This window comes from Palaemon carinicauda, chromosome 1 (genome assembly GCF_036898095.1).
Source record: "Palaemon carinicauda isolate YSFRI2023 chromosome 1, ASM3689809v2, whole genome shotgun sequence".
Taxonomy (NCBI): Eukaryota; Metazoa; Arthropoda; class Malacostraca; order Decapoda; family Palaemonidae; genus Palaemon; species Palaemon carinicauda.
In genome coordinates, this window is record NC_090725.1 from 289937072 (window position 1) to 289952694 (window position 15623).

Consider the following 15623-nt stretch of genomic DNA (forward strand, 5'->3'; position numbering starts at 1 on the left):
TATATTTCAATAAAAAATATATATCAAGTGAGTTTTTCAATTATCTTTTGATTAATATGTTAACAATAATGTTAAAATGATAAAATATAAAGTATAAGTAAACAGTTAAACATTCTTTTACAGTAGTATTTACATTCAGTTTTTTTTAGGCATTAAAGACTTTAATTACTTGATATATTTCAATAAAAAAATATATAAAGAGAGTTTTTCAATTATGTTAAAATGTTAAATGTAAAGTTAAGTATAAGTAGACAGTTACTAATAGATAATTGCTATCAGTCCGAAATACTTTTACAGTAGCATTTATATTCAGTTTTTTTTAGGCATTAAAGACTTTAATCACTTGATATATTTCAATAAAAAATATATCAAAAGAGTTTTTCAATTATCTTTTTATTAATATGTTAACAATTATGTTAAAATGATAAAATATAAAGTATAAGTAAACAGTTAAACTCGTTTTGGGTGAGAAGGCGATGCCATTCTTATACAGTAGTATTTACATTCAGTCTTTTTTAGGCGATAAAGACTTTATTTACTAACCTACTAATTTAATGAAATATATATCAAGTGAGTTTTTCAATTATCTTTTTATTAATATGTTAAAATATAAAGTATAAAGTATAAGTAAACAGTTAAACAATCTTTTACAGTAGTATTTACATTCAGTTTTTTTTAGGCATTAAAGACTTTAAATACTAACCTACTAATTAAACTTGATATATTTCAATAAAAAATATATATCAAGTGAGTTTTTCAATTATCTTTTGATTAATATGTTAAAATGTTAAAATGTTAAAATATAAAGTATAAGTAAACAGTTGCTATCAGTTACTATAGGAGATTTAATGCCAAAACATTCAGTTTTTTTTAGGTGATATATTTCAATAAAAAATATATCAAGTGAGTTTTTCAATTATCTTTTTATTAATATGTTAACAATTATGTTAAAATGATAAAATATAAAGTATAAGTAAACAGTTAAACCCGTTGATGCTCTTTTGTTTTTCCACAGCCGCTTATTCAGGGTTGCCATTCGTACGATAATTATCGTACATGTGCGATTATTTTGGGTCCGGTACGATGTACGATACATACCTTGGGTCTATACAATGTATGTGTGTGTGGGTTTGATTAAGCAATTATACTAAAATACCTTGAAATAAGCTATATATGTTACTCCTTAATAATCATATTGAAAGTGTGTACGATAATTTTGGTTTAAAAAACGATAATTTTAAGGTTCACGTATGATAATCCAGTGGAAATGATCTGGTAACCCTGCGCTTATATCGTCTATAGTATTTTCGATCTTATGATGGTGACTTCTGTGTTGTCATTCAGCTGTTGAGGGAGATTTTTTCTGACAGTTTCTAGTTTTTCTAGTTCCTAATGAGTGTGATCACCCTATTGACGAGGAAATGGATTGACTATATACATTTTTGGTAAGAGGAAGCCAATGGAATGATATGTGATGCTTTTAAATGCTTTTAAATGCTTTTAAATGCCTTTAAAAGCAACGTGTTATTACTCCATTACGTATCTTGATAACAACTTTTTTTTTTTTTATCTTTCAGAATGACTTTGTAGACTTTTGTGAGGATTTTTGTGCTTCATTTACGTAATGGCGTATTTTCATGCAGTTTTGCATTGCCTGGAGATTATTAGGCTAATTTTATATGTGCTTTTTTGCCTTTAAGGAGCATCTAGGGTCAATTACAGATCGTGTCATTTTGGTGTTTATGTTTTCCATTGAAGTTCCCTAAATTACAGTTAGATTATATTGTATTTTAGATTGTCTGTGCATTTTCTTAACTGTCTTAAACTTATCCTGCTGTATTAAATAAATTTTGAGCCCTTGTACAAAACTACGAAGGGAACCTCGCAATCTAAGCTAACCTAACATTTTTCCATTGAAGTTTCCTAAACTACAGTTATATTATATTGTATTTTGATTGTCCGTGCATTTTCTTAACTGTCTTTCACAAATCTTGCTGTATTCACTGTATTTTGAGCCCTTGCACAAAACTACGAAGGGAACCTAGGCTAGCTTCAGTGGTGTCTGATTTCTTAACTGTCTTTCACATATCCTGCTGTAATCACTAAATTTTGAGCTCTTGCACAAATTTCCATTGAAGTTTCCTAAACTACAGTTAGATTATATTGTATTTTGATTGTCCGTTCATTTTCTTAACTATCTTTCACATATCATACTGTATTAACTGTATTTTGAGCCCTTGCACAAAACTACGAGAGGAACCTCGAAATATAAGCTAACCTAGGCTAGCTTCAACACAGTGGTGTCTGATTTCTTATTTTTTCCATTGAAGTTTCCTAAACTACAGTTAGATTATATGGTATTTTCATTGTCTGTGCATTTTCTTAACTGTCTTAAACTTATCCTGCTGTAATAACTAAATGTTGAGCCCTTGCACAAAACTACGAAGGGAACCTCGCAATCTAAGCTAACCTAGGCTAGCTTCAACCCAGTGGTGTCTGATTTCTTAACTGTCTTTCACAAATCTTGCTGTATTCACTAAATTTTGAGCCCTTGCACAAAACTACGAGGGGAACCTCGCAATCTTAGCTAACCTAGGCTAGCTTCAACACAGTGGTGTCTGATTTCTTAACTGTCTTAAACTTATCCTACTGTATTAACTGAATTTTGAGCTCTTACACAAAACTACGAAGGGAACCTCCATTCTAAGCTAACCTAGGCTAGCTTCAGCACAGTGGTGTCTGATTTCTTAACTGTCTTTCACTTACCCTGCTGTATTAACTAAATTTTGAGTCCTTGCACAAAACGACGAAGGGAACCTCGCAATCTAAGCTAACCTAGGCTAGCTTCAGTGGTGTCTGATTTATGTGTGGTGATTTTTATCTGTATTACACAATTAGTTCATCTCAAAAGCCTAAGGTAACTTTGGATGCCAAAATGTCAATTCGTCATGGAGTTTTGGTAAACTGTTCAAAGGCAATTTTTTTTTTTTTTTTTTTTTTTTTCGTGTTTCAGATTCACCTGTTGTGTGATTTATCCTGCCATTTTCTTGGATAGTGAATTCTAAGTGCTAAGCCATATTACCTTTAAGCTATAAGATATCCGGCGCTTTTTATGGGAGATTTGAGCAACTTGCCTAGCCGTTGTGACTGTCTGAACGATCCCCCGGTCTCGGAATTCTCCTTGATAATCTGCGCATGCGCGAACATTACCGTTTGCCAGTGCATACGAGTTTGATGTTTTATTTTCCTGTAATGTTAGCGTGCGCAGCTTAACATTACCGCTTGCCAGTACATACGAGCTTGATGTTTTATTTTCATGCGAGCGAAGCGAGCTAATGGCGGAAAAGAACCATTATACAATGTCAAGGAGGATTCTGAGACCGGGGGATCGTTCAGACTGTCACACCGTGCTTGTAGTGGTTATAATTGAAAATGGGGGGGGGGACACTGCAAACTCAGAATGTTAATACTACCACTGCTTTTCAATGCTGTAGAATTTTTCTTTATGAATAGGCTATTTAACCGGTCCCGGTAAAATAGACAAACCTACTTTTAAGCTTATTTTGCCGGTCCGGTAGAATAGACAAACATGCTTTGAAGCTTATTTTGCCGGTCCGGTAGAATAGACAAACATGCTTTGAAGCTTATTTTGCCGGTCCGGTAGAATAGACAAACCTACTTTTAAGCTTATGTTGCCGGTCCGGGGAGCCTTTGTAGATCAGCGGCCAGGTCCTCCCGCGGACATAGAAAACGGGAATTTCTTCCCGTTTTCTAACCCTTCGTAAGACGTGGCCGTTGTTCTACAACAGAATGTTCTGCCAAAACTCTAGAATAGAACACTGCCTAACTTGAATGGGCCCACCTAACCTTACCTACAACACGTGTCTCTCCTTAACGGGGGGGCTAACGCCCCCCTGCGACCCCCCGTACATAGCCGTATAATTATTCTTAAACACCTAAACGGGGGGGGGGGGCTATTCTTGCCTATTCTTAATCGGAAATCATCATACATACATGTGGCCGCTATCACTCATACACACAAGCATATTCTTAATCGGCCGACATCATGCATACATGTGGCCGCTATCACTCATACACACAAGCATATTCTTAATCGGCCGACATCATGCATACATGTGGCCGCGATCACACAAACCAGAAACGGAGAGGGTTGTACTTACATTATTTCCTGTTCAGCTTGCGGGTTTATTCGTAACCTCTACAACGGAGAATCTGGTTCTGAGAAAAACCATAAATAAAACTTGCTAATATAACAAACACATCTTCGTACGGTAGCTTTGATCGTGAAAAAAAGCTACCGTGGTTAGGGGCGATCTTCTTTCGGCAATAACTATATGAACAACGCCAAAAAAACTTAGCTTTTCCACTATTCGCCGATTTTCCATCATACTTTTAGCGCATTTCACCGATATGACATTTTGCACAAATGCCGGAAAAGTCGCCTAAAAGTCCCATTTTATATAAATATTTTGTAAACTCAGCACTTGTTGTAAAGTTCATAATCCTCAACATACTAGGATTGACTGAATTGAAAAAAGATTCACAAGTATCTACACACTGGTTAGTTGCCATCGCGCCGCGTGGGTAAAGAATGAGCATTTCCGACCCTCGATGGGTGCTCCCGTTTCCGTATTTGAATTTTTAGAAAAAATGAGTTATGATTGGGTGAAAAAGTTAATCCTAGTTAATCCCCAGGTCAAGTGGGGTCCCATTGGGTCGTTTCAAATTGCTGCGGCCGATTAATAATTCAGAATTCCGCCGCTATGGCGCTGTTGATTCGATCAGAATGTCATCTATAGGGAATTCTAGGAACTATGGGAGCGAGAAACTGCGTGGCAAGGTACAGAGCTCGTTCGACTTATAAATTTCACGTCGAATTAGATGGTTTTCAAAATCTTTGTATATCGGTATAGTAAGTACTTACCCTGGATATTTATAACATTCTGAACAGTTAATATTCTATACAAGTTTCCGATAAAGTTGAAAATAAGGCGGCCGCTATCATACATGCAGGTGGCCGCCATCCTACACACATCCCCTGGTCCGGTAAATTAGACAAACATGCTTTCAAGTTCATTTTGCCAGTCTCAAACAAATATGAAAATTTTATTGTTGTATAGGTTCCTGGAAATGTTGTAGGCAAATGTATAAAAAAGTACTAAGCATGAAATTATCTAACAAGTTAATAACTAATATATCGCTTACTTACTTACTTTTAGGGGTTTATTTACTGTCATTATTTATAATATTTACCGGCAAAATAAGCTTAAAAGCAGGTTTGTCTATTTTACCGGGACCGGCTAAGTAGCCTCTTCCTTTTCTTTATATAACAACAGACTTTAGCTTTAGGTTTATTTGAATCGCAAATTACTTATGTCAGATACAGTTTTTTATGCTTTGTTGAATTTAAATGTCTTCGGTTTATTAAACTGTGACCAAAATTAGTGCTTCAGAATTTTGGATGTGCTTTGAGAGCAGAATTCTTCAGAAAATTATCAACAATAATCATCTCATTTTACATCATTAATTGGTTTCAAGACTTATGACGACACCAGAAATGATTTAACATTAATCTATACCATAGAAAAACTCCTTGTTACTACATAACACTATAATCAAACCCAAATTGTTACTAATACATAATTTTATTCTGCGATTCAATTTTTTACTGTAATAAATTCATATATATTAATTGTAAGGTTTATAAAGTAGAATTTTTATTTTTCAATATTAAACTTACCCGATAATCATGTAGCTGTCAACTCCGTTGCCCGACAGAATTCTATGGAGTGATACGCCAGCTATCACAATACTAGAAGGGGGTGTACTTACCAGCGCCACCTGTGGCCAGGTACTCAAGTACTTCTTGTTGACACCTCCTCAATTATTCCTCTGTCGTGCTTCCGGCAAGACGTTCTGGGATACGCTTATGTTCTTGGAGTATTTTCACGACTTTGGTGAAGTATTTCTCTTTGATTTCGGCTGTCGCTTTACTGGAAACTTCTATTTTAGCTTAGTTAGCTTTTGGAATTAATTTGATTAATTTTGGTGACGAAGAGAGTATGAACTCTCGTTCACCTTTCAATGGCCGACCCTTCCCTTAGACGGAAGTGTTGGTGTCTAAGAGAGTATAGACTCTCTTTCTTAATTTTGCTTAACAAAAGTTATAGATTTATTTTATATCTCTCCGCCTCTTATAGGCCTCTTCGATTAACTTCCTTTTATTATAAACTTATTAAAATTAATTTTTATATTTGTTTATATTCGACCTTCCTAATAGTAGGCGGTCTTTTCTTGGTACCGAAGTTAATTATCGTGAGTCCGTCATTTCGGTTTTACCTGTTAACATATTATGCTATTTTAAGGTCTTTGAAAGAATTTCTTTGATAGTCTCGTACTTTTTCAAAGTTGAACTAACGTTTTGTTTGTCTCGGCAGTTGTTGACGTTCAGAACGTTTCAACTTGCACTCTATCGTTACGATAGAGAAAGAATGTTCACGGTTTCACATTGCAGTAAGAGTAACCGTGTCTAGCGTTTTGTTCATTCTTTCTTAACTTAATGGTTTTGATCCTAATAAGGAACTTTTCTTTTTGGGAAATATTTCAGTTTTTTCCTTTAACAATAATATGTTTTAACGATATATATGATTGGGCTCTTCTCTCAGGTTCTAAGTCAAGAGAGAGAGAGAGAGAGATAGAGACGGAGGGAGAAAGAGGATAAACGTTTCCCTCAAGCCTGCCAGGCGTACGAGTAACGTCGTTATCGTTTTGCTCTTATCCCTAGTCTCTTTAGGGGAAGAAACTAAACGTTTCTAGAGTGATCTAGTGTTTAGTCTCTTTCCAGCCACTGAATTTTCTTTCATTAGATTTTTCTGTTACATTGTAATTCTGTTTTCGCAATTATTAACTTTTGAGAAGGATAGAATTGCGTGTTTCAGGTACAAACCACTTAAAGTTTCGAGTTCAGTGAAATAAGTGCAAACAGAAATCAAAGTGATAAGTGATTGATGTCAGTGTTATGCGTGAGGGTACTTTTGTGCGCGCCAGTCGTCCTCCCAGTCCGGGACCTCTTGCAAGCTCCCAAGCCCAGGGGAGAAGCAATGTCGAAGGACAAAAGGGTTCGGCAGGCCTTGATCGGCGCACAGAAGTATCCTCGGTGGTTGTGGGCGTGTCTTACCGAGACCGTCACTCCCACCCGCAGACGATTGAGCCCTTATTTTGCTCGTCTGCAGAAGAGATTTAGAGGAGAAAATAAAGGCAGAGTAACGCTGGTCTCAGGTCTCTAGACCTCTTAAACGTAAAGTCCAGACCTATGCCAGACGTACGAAGTAAAGTTCAACAACCCGGATGCAGTCATTGGGTTAGCTCTGACTCTCCTCAGTCATCATTTTGTCGGGCTGAGAGTGCGCCTACACTCCCCCCCGCCTATGCTCGCTCCGCCTGATCGCAGTACCACCTGCCAGGCGTACGATGTTGTGGACTCTACTACAGTCCATGCAGCACAGCTTTCGGACCTGATGCGTGAGTGTCGTGCCGAGAGTGTTGCACCTCCTCCTCCTCCTGCACCGGTGGTGCACCAACCGCCTGCACCCGTTCAGCCTGTGCTGCACCCGCCTGCACCGGTGGTGCACCAACCGGCTGCACCCGTTCAGTCTGTGCTGCACCCGCCTGCACCGGTGGTGCACCAACCGGCTGCACCCGTTCAGCCTGTGCTGCACCCGCCTACACTCGCTGCACCCAGTCGCAGCACCATCTGCCAGGCGTACGATGTTGTGGAGGCGTACGATGTTGTGGACTCTACTACAGTCCATGCAAGCACAGCTTTCGGACCTGTTGCGTGAATGTCGGGCTGAGAGTGTTGCACCTCCACCTGCACCCGTTCAGCCTGTGCTCAACCCGCCTGCACTCGCTGCACCCAGTCGCAGCACCTTCTGCCAGGCGTACGATGTTGAACCTCTTTCTGTGTTCGCTGTTCCCAGTGTTGTTCAGCCTCAGCCTTCTTTAAGGCAACCTTCGGTTTGGGATCAGGAGGATTACTCCACTCTTCCTCCTCCTCCCCTGGCTGCTCCACCGGTGGTGCAACTCTCGGTGGAGGTACAACCTCTTCCACCTGTGAGTCAGTCTCCTCAGCTGCTGCACCGAGCTCAACCCGTGCACCCTGTTCCTGCACCTCAGACACCTCTGCTTGCGGGAACTTTACCTTGTTCTGCGCAACCTCGGTCTCTTCACGCTCCACTCATTCCACAGGAACAGGAACTTTCTGCACCTTCCACTGTTGTTGTTCCAGCTCGTTCTGACTCTGCTGTTCAGCATACCTTACCTCCATTTTCAAACCATGGCAAAAATATGAATCATGAGTTATGAATGTAAGGTAAACATTATGTTGATTTTTAAACCCCATGCAAGCATGCATAAAGCACTCTAGCACTGGTCATGGAATTTCTAAGAATGTTAAACGCCATGCACACGCTCTGCTTTCCTTACAGCAGGCTCTGCTTACTACATGCTCAGCATTCAGCATGCTCTGCATTCAGCATGCTCTGCATACAACATGCTCTGCATACAGCATGCTCTGCATTCAGCATGCTCTGCATACAACATGCTCTACATACAGCATGCTCTGCATACAGCATACTCTGCATTCATCATGCTCTGCATACCTTACCGCATGCTTCTCAACATATCTTGGGTTGTTGCCAACTCACTAGACTGTCAAGCAGTTTCATAACGTTGCCTTCTAGTCTGCTGCTTTTGCACCAGTGAACCCTCACTCAGAGAACTTAGCTTTTCTAGGATAAGGTCCCTGTAGATGAGAAAGTTCTTTTCTCCCTCCTTCTGTTATTCCCTTGAGGACTCTGTCATTTGGAGGGAGCCTTTAGCTGCATAACCTCTTATGGACTTTTATTTAAGCATTACATGCTTACAGGGAAGGTAATGGTTCCACTTCAGCCGCTAATCCCGTCTGTTACCACACCTGCTCCCATAGACCTTGAGCTGTGTTGCATGACATGCAGTCCAAGCTTAGTCCTTGTTAGAGGATTTTTTGTTTACGGAGTCAATGTGTCACGGGGAAGACGTTCAACAACCAACAGAAGGGACTTGTTGTGACGCAGTGCGGCAACCTCAGCAACCCGTTAAGGAGTTGTCTGTACGACCCAGATAGTCTAGACAGATTCGGGTTGTCACTGTACTTCCTCGCTTGCCCATGATTGACAGTTTACAGACTGTGCAGCAGTATCATGATCTTGTGTCCGGCTCCGTCAGACGACTGGCTTTTAAGAGCTCCCACAAGTCGTCGCTGTCTGGAGATTTTCAAATGGACTATGGATCTGACCAAGGAACTGGGCCTCCTGGTCAATTTTGAGGAGTCTCAGCTCGTTCCATCCCAGACCATTGTTTCCTTGGGTATGGATCTTCAGAGTCGAGCTTTTCGGACTTGTCCGTCGGCCCCAAGGATCTTCCAAGCCCTAGAATGCATCCAGAGCATGCTGAGAAGGAACCGATGCTTAGTCAGGCAGGGGATGAGTCTAACAGGGACACTTTCATCGCTGGCCCTGTTCATCGAGTTAGGGAGACTTCACCTCCACCCCCTTCAGTATCATCTAGCTGCTCACTGGATAAAGGACTTGACGCTAGAGACGGGCTCAGTTCCTGTTTCCGAAGAGATGAGGTCTACTCTAACGTGGTGGAAGAACAGCATTCTTCTCAAGGAAGGTCTACCTTTGGCTGTTCAGACCCCCGACCACCGTCTCTTCTCGGACGCATCGGACACGGGCTGGGGTGCGACACTGGACGGACAGGAATGCTCGGGAACATGGAATCAGGAGCAAAGGACACTTCACATCTATTGCAAGGAGTTGTTGGCAGTTCATCTGGCCTTGATAAACTTCAAGTCCCTCCAGCTTAACAAGGTGGTGGAGGTGAACTCCGACTACACCACAGCCTTGGCTTACATCTCCAAGCAGAGAGGGACTCATTCGAGGAAGTTGTTCAAGTTCGCAAGGGACCTCCTCATTTGGTCAAAGATCGAAAGCTCACGCTGGTAACGAGGCTCATTCAGGGCGATATGAATGTCATGGCAGATCGCCTCAGCCGTAAGGGTCAGGCCTTCCCCACAGAGTGGACCCTTCACAAGAATGTTTGCAGCAGACTTTGGGCCCTGTGGGGTCAGCCAACCATAGTTCTATTCGCTACCTCGATGACCAAGAAGCTCCTCTTGTATTGTTCTCCGATTCCAGACCCAGCAGCAGTTCGCGTGGATGCCTTTCTGCTGGATTGGTCCCATCTCAACCTGTATGCATTCCCGCCGTTCAAGATTGTCAACAGGGTACTTCAGAAGTTCGCCTCTCACAAAGGGACACGGTTGACGTTGGTTGCTCCCCTCTGACCCGCGAGAGAAGGGTTCACCGAGGTACTGCAATGACTGGTCGACGTTCCCAGGACTCTTCCTCCTAGAGTGGACCTTCTGCGTCAACCTCACGTAAAGAAGGTACACCCAAACCTCCACGCTCTTCGTCTGACTGCCTTCAGACTATCGAAAGTCTCTCAAGAACTAGAGGCTTTTCGAAGGAGGCAGCCAGAACGATTGCCAGAGCAAGGACGACATCCACTCTCAGAGTCTATCAGTCTTAATGGGAAGTCTTCCGAAGCTGGTGCAAGGCCAATGCAGTTTTCCTCAACCAGTACCACTGTAACCCAGATTGCTGACTTCCTGTTACATCTAAGGAACGTAAAATCCCTATCAGCTCCTACGATCAAGGGTTACAGAAGTATGTTGGCAGCGGTTTTCCGCCACAGAGGCTTGGATCTTTCCTCCAACAAAGATCTACAGGACCTCCTTAGGTCTGTTGAGACCTCAAAGGAACGTCGGTTGTCCACTCCAGGCTGGAATCTAGACGTGGTCCTAAGGTTCCTAATGTCATCAGGATTTGAACCGTTCCAATCAGCCTCTTTTAAGGACCTCACATTAGAAACTCTTTTCCTCGTGTGCTTAGCAACAGGTAAAAGAGTAAGTGAGATCCACGCCTTCAGCAGGAACATAGGTTTCACATCTGAAACGGCTACATGTTCCTTGCGGCTCGGTTTTTTTTTGGCTAAAACGAGCTTCCTTCCCGTCCTTACCCTAAGTCGTTCGAGATCCCAAGCCTGTCCAACATGGTGGGGAACGAACTAGAGAGAGTACTTTGCCCTGTTAGAGCTCTTAAGTACTATCTAAGAAGGTCAAAACCATTACGAGGACAATCAGAAGCCTTATGGTGTGCTATCAAGAAGCCTTCTCTACCAATGTCTAAGAACTCAGTTTCTTACTACATCAGGCTTCTGATTAGAGAAGCAAATTCTCATCTGAAGGAAGAAGACCTTGCTTTGCTGAAGGTAAGGACACATGAAGTGAGAGCTGTGGCTACTTCAGTGGCCTTCAAACAAAACCGTTCTCTGCAGAGTGTTATGGATGCAACCTATTGGAGAAGCAAGTCAGTGTTCGCATCATTCTATCTCAAAGATGTCCAGTCTCTTTACGAGTACTGCTACACCCTGGGTCCATTCGTAGCAACGAATGCAGTAGTAGGCGAGGGCTCAGCCACTACATTCCCATAATTCCATAACTTTTTAACCTTTCTCTTGAATACTTTTTATGGGTTGTTCGGTCGGCTAAGAAGCCTTCCACATCCTTGTTGATTTGGCGGGTGGTCAATTCTTTCTTGAGAAGCGCCGAGGTTAAAGGTTGTGATGAGGTCCTTTAGTATGGGTTGCAGCCCTGTATACTTTAGCACCTTTGGGTTGATTCAGCCTCCAAGAGGAACGCTGCGCTCAGTAAGGAAGACGAACTTAAAAAAGAGACAGAGTAACGGTTCAATTCGACTTCCTTACCAGGTACTTATTATTTCATTGTTATTTGAGATAACTGTTATATGAAATATGGGATACTTAGCTATCCTTTAATCTTGTACACTGGTTTTCACCCACCCCCCTGGGTGTGAATCAGCTACATGATTATCGGGTAAGTTTAATATTGAAAAATGTTATTTTCATTAGTAAAATAAATTTTTGAATATACTTACCCGATAATCATGATTTAATTGACCCTCCCTTCCTCCCCATAGAGAACCAGTGGGACCGAGGAATAATTGAGGAGGTGTCAACAAGAAGTACTTGAGTACCTGGCCACAGGTGGCGCTGGTAAGTACACCCCCTTCTAGTATTGTGATAGCTGGCGTATCACTCCATAGAATTCTGTCGGGCAACGGAGTTGACAGCTACATGATTATCGGGTAAGTATATTCAAAAATTTATTTTACTAATGAAAATAACATTTTCATATTTCTGTTCAAAAAGTAATGTAAAATTGATATTGTTAATATGAAATATTTTAACACTAATTGTATTTACTAGGGAACTAGAAATGCCCCCAAAAACGTAAAACTTTACTCTTCCACCAACAATAGTAGTAACTAAGCTGCTTAACCCAACCTAGGATGGTCCATCCTTTTAATTCTTTTATTTTAGTATCATTGATTGCTGTAAACATAAAGTAATATTGAAATCCAAATATTCTTGTAGACTCAAGATGTATACAGTGAACCCTCGCTACTTCGCGGTTCGACAATCGCGGATTCACCACTTCGCGGGTTTTTTCCATAACCCATATATACAGTATATACATATCGTGGATTTTCCGGAAAATTCGAAAATACCGCGAAATCTGAAGACAACCAAATACGATATTTTGTTACCTGTAATTCCATTAATACTGTAATTAGTAATATCTGCTCTTACTGATTGTTCATTGCATTACATATGATATATAATTCAGCACAGAAAGAAATAAAACACGAAAAGAGAATGTGATCATACGATAATACAGTACTGTATACAGTACGTAGTAAAATTAAATCGAACATGAAACGCAAATCAGATGCAGTCATACCATATTAGAATGGTGTACAGTAAGGCTGCTGTTGACTACTACTGTACGTACAGTACTACAAATGTAATGGATGTGCTTCTTTTCCATGAATCTTTTGTATGTATACGTACGTAGTACAGTACTGCATCCAATAATATTCTTTGTTGCAAAAATCACATTTCGAATAAGCGTACGAGAGAGAGAGAGAGAGAGAGACACACACACACACATCCTACAAAAGAATAAAACACTGTAGCATACGTAAAGCTATTAAATATTGTTATTATTATTGTTGTTGTTGTTAATAAAATTATGATTGTTATTATTATTATCATTATTATTATTATTATCATTATTATTATTATTATTATTACAGTACTGTACTGTATTGTCATTATTTATTATTATTATTATTAATCTACGTACGTTCGGTATGCGAGGGGCATCTTCTATGAGTTGGTAACCTACATATCATATACTGTAAGACGGGTTGTGATTGGTTCAAGCGCTGATAGATGACGAATCAGAACTCAAGTTTTGTTATCTAGCCTGTGATTGGTGTTTTGCCATCATCTCCAACCCGCAGCATCTATGTTCTCGCGGGCACGGATCGTCCACTCTCTGTTCCCGCGTATCGCTGAGTAGACGTTCTTAAGTTTGTGAATCTGTGCTGTGCGACTTTTTTAAGTTGAACTTTTTGTCAAATCCTACTGTAATGGCTCCCAAGCGTTCTGCTTCTCTTAAGGCTGGTAGTGAGCCTAAACGCCACCGATGGATGATGACGATAGCTGAGAAGGTTACGCTTCTCGATACAGTATGTTAAAAGATGGTAGAAGTTACGCGGCCGCTGGGCGCCATTTTGGCATCAACGAATCTACTGTTCGCTATATCAAGAAGGACGAGGCGAACATTAGAAAGACGGCTGCAATCACCTTTAGCAGATCAGCGAAGCGAGTCGTTACAACGCGTAATAAAACGATCGTACGCATGGAAGGTGCTTTAGCTGTGTGGATTGCCGACTGCCGGAAGAAGAACATAGCGTTGGATACGAACACCATCCAAACAAAGGCTTTGAGCTTATATGAGAATTTTGCTGCAAAGGAACCTAAAGACGACGACGGCAACCATGCTGAAGATGATGATGATGCAGATGATCCTCAACCAGGGACATCCACTGATTCCCAGCCTCAGAAACGTTTTTCCGCCAGCAAAGGATGGTTTGCGAAGTTTCAGAAACGCTTCGCCCTGAAAAGCGTTTCCCTGCATGGGGAGGCTGCTTCCGCTGACACTGCCGCTGCTGAAACTTACGTGAACCAGACGTTCAAGAATATTATCGCCGAAGGTGGATACAAGCCGGAACAAGTCTTTAATATGGATGAGACCGGCTTGTTTTGGAAGAGAATGCCGTCGCGAACTTTCCTGTTCAAAGAGGAAGCCAAAGCCTCTGGCTTTAAAGCATTCAAGGATCGCGTTACCCTCGTGATGTGTGGCAATGCTGCTGGATTTTTGCTAAAGCCGGGGCTTATTTATAAGTCGAAAAATCCTCGCGCTTTGAAAAATAAAAATAAGAATCTCCTTCCCGTGTACTGGATGCATAATCAAAAAGCATGGATTACGAAGATGCTGACCTCCAACTGGTTCCATCAGTGTTTTATCCCGCAAGTCAGCAAATATCTCGTAGAGAAGGGCTTGCCATTCAAGATCCTTCTCCTTATGGATAACGCTGGTGGACACGCAACTGACCTGTCGCATGAGGGCATTCAGGTTGAGTTCCTGCCACCCAACACCACGTCATTAATTCAACCGATGGACCAGGGGGTTATCAGGGCGTTCAAGGCCCTCTACACGAAGAACACCTTGGCAGACCTCGTTGCGTGTGTGGATGCTGCCCAAGATGATGAGGATGAAGATTTTAACGAAGGCGTACTGGCGGCAGTACACCATAGCCACGTGCCTGCAGAATAATCAGAAGACACTTCAAGAGATGAAACCTGCAACCGTGAATGCGAGCTGGAAGAAGTTGTGGCCCGAGATTGTTTACGACGACAAGGGATTTACTCCGTCGGAAATCCAACACTCTGCAATACGCAAATCTGTGCAGTTGGCTGCCATAATTGGAGGTGACGGGTTTGGCGACATGACGACTGAAGACGTCGACGAGTTGTTGGACTGCCATTCCCAGCCCCTAACTGACGCAGACCTCGAAGACCTGACGAAATCGGCAAGCGAAGAAGAGAGTGAAACCCAGGAAGAGACCCAAGAAAATGTCGAAGAAACGGGCTTAACATTAGAACGGCTTGCCAAGGCCTGCAACCATGCGAAGGAGTTGAAAGAAATGTTGTAAGAGTGGGACGAGGATATGGTTCGCTCGATGCAATTCTGCAACAAGATCGATGAAGACATGACTCCCTACAAAATGCTCTTGGATCGAAAAAAGAAGCAGCGGCAACAACTTCCGATCACAATGTTCTTCCAGCCTCGCAAAAAAGAGCCAGTTCCTCCTGCTAGTACGCCTTCGGAAGAAATTGAAGAAGTTTCCCAGGAAGAAGTTGAAGATGTGTCCCAGGAAAAGACACCTCCGTCTGAAGAGACGTAAAATACTACCTGGCTGCACAGTAGAACACATCATCAGCTTCATCATCATCATTTCTACTGTGCAGCAAATTCATCGCCATCATCATTCAAGTTTTTCTTCAAC

General features: G+C 41.4%; 1 protein-coding gene across 1 annotated transcript in view; it reads left to right on the plus strand.

Annotated features, from left to right (window-relative positions):
- Positions 1-1312: 1312 nt before the first annotated feature.
- LOC137639589 (E3 ubiquitin-protein ligase Su(dx)-like) overlaps positions 1313-15623 on the plus strand; it is a 62062-nt gene continuing 47751 nt past the window's right edge. The window contains exon 1 of the mRNA XM_068371852.1: positions 1313-1445. The gene's annotated coding sequence lies outside the window, so the exon portion shown is untranslated. The remainder of the gene's footprint in view (positions 1446-15623) is intronic.